This window comes from Chanos chanos, chromosome 3, assembly GCF_902362185.1.
Source record: "Chanos chanos chromosome 3, fChaCha1.1, whole genome shotgun sequence".
In the NCBI taxonomy this organism is placed as follows: Eukaryota; Metazoa; Chordata; class Actinopteri; order Gonorynchiformes; family Chanidae; genus Chanos; species Chanos chanos.
This window is the reverse complement of record NC_044497.1, coordinates 37,572,501-37,574,495: the sequence shown is the minus strand read 5'-3', so window position 1 is coordinate 37,574,495 and position 1,995 is coordinate 37,572,501.

The following is a 1,995-nucleotide window of genomic DNA, read 5'->3' as shown; positions in this document are numbered from 1 at the left end:
CTGTGTTTTACTCACCAATGTGAAGAGTGTCTTCTTCATCATCTCTTGTCCTGTTGTGTGTGTGTGCGTGTCTCTATCTTCATCTGCCTGTAGCTGTGGGGTACAGTCATACGCACACACATGCACGCATGCACACACACACGCACACACACACACACACACACACACAGATGGGAGGCAGTGTTCTGAAGCATCAGCAATCTGTGAAACAAAGGTCTTGGCTTCCCACACGCTGTTAGCATGCTTTCCTGGGTGGGGCACAGTGTGTGTATGTGAGTTAAAGTCAGTCATAGCCAAGCTACGTGTGGCCTTAGGGTACGCTTTGTGCTCCTCATCATTAGGGAATCCCCCAGCAGACGTCATCACAATGGGGCGCTTGTGGCGATCCTCCCCCTGTACATGCACACACACACACACACACACACACACAGAGACAGCACCCCAGGTCAGTATAAGGGGCCCCACATCAACTCCACTCATAATGAATCAACCAATGCCATCTGTGTGAGTGTGTGTAGCCCATATGCACTTGTTTGACTTGTTTGTGGCGGTAAGAAAAAAGAATCTTACAGAAAGAAAAAGATACCAGCAGATGAAGACAGAGATTTTCTTGGCTGAGCACTTGTTTGGGTGGTATTTTTGTCTCCTGGTCCATTTTACCCTCCCCGTTCATTCTTTGTCACTCTCTGCCATACATCTCCTTGTTTCCCTCAGTCTCAGCACACCACGCATCACATATGCCAATCATACACAAAAGAAATAATGTGTAGATTAATGAATGTAGATTAGATTTGACTCAATCATTAAGGGACATAGGGGGAGGATGTATGATCTGTATTCAGTGTTGTCTGACAGGGATTGAGAGAGGGGAAGCAGGTCACATCTGTTTCACTGAAGCTTAAATCTACCCCCCCCCCACCTCAACCTCCCCAAACAAATAAACAAACACATTTGCACACATAATATATTCATAACTCTCTGCATCTAATTGAACCACTCATAGATTAACATTTTTACGTTTCCGCTAACTTTACTTTGCCCTTGGTAAAGTATCAAGCAATAAACCCTTACAGCGTATCATTTATGTAAGTGAAAGTGCCTGACAACTCTTAACCTCAGAGAGGGAAAACTGAGGCCTCCCCACCCACAGAATGGAGACGGGGAGCAACTGTAGAGGACACTCTCACTTTAAGAGCTTATTGACAAAGCACTGAACAAACTCCTCACCAGATTTTCATTGACTTGCAAGGCTGAATCATGCAAATTTTCTATTAGATTTTAAACATAACAGACAAGTTCATAATAGGTTAGTAAGATATATGAGAGGTTTTTGACAGTGTGATAAATTACTCATGATATCATTTTGTGGCTGGTTAGAGCAGGGACAGCCAGACAGGATCTCCCGTACTATCTCTCTTCCAGACCTGAAGACCTGAAAAGACAAAGAGCAACCATACAGGTTTTTGAAAATGAATGAAAGAATATAAAATAAACATTTCTCTCTGAAGTCTGCTCTCACAGCACGTAGACACAACACCTTTTAAGACAAAACGATATTGACCTCTACAGTCTGATTATACTCTACAGAAATCTCATAACTAACCAGTGTGAGAGGATGATGTTTTATTGGCAGCTTCTCAATCAAACACACACACACACACACACACACAAACACACACACACTCCTTAACCTTTGACTACTCAGCCAGGCATCGTAATCTAAAGGTTGAGGACATTGTGTCTGATGGTTCAGTGGGCAGTGAGACAGTGTAAAGGGCACTCACTAATGAGCCCAGACACACAGAGACGGAGACTGAGGTTTTAATAGCAGGTTTCATATTACACTGACACTTTGCATCACACTTACTGTTTTCATCCATTCTTCATCTTTGTCATTTCTCTTGTGCTATTACCAAGAGTAAAGCCCCATCTTTAGCTTTGTGTCATACCAGCAGTGATAACTAACAGTAAGTGGATCTATGTCGACTAGGTACA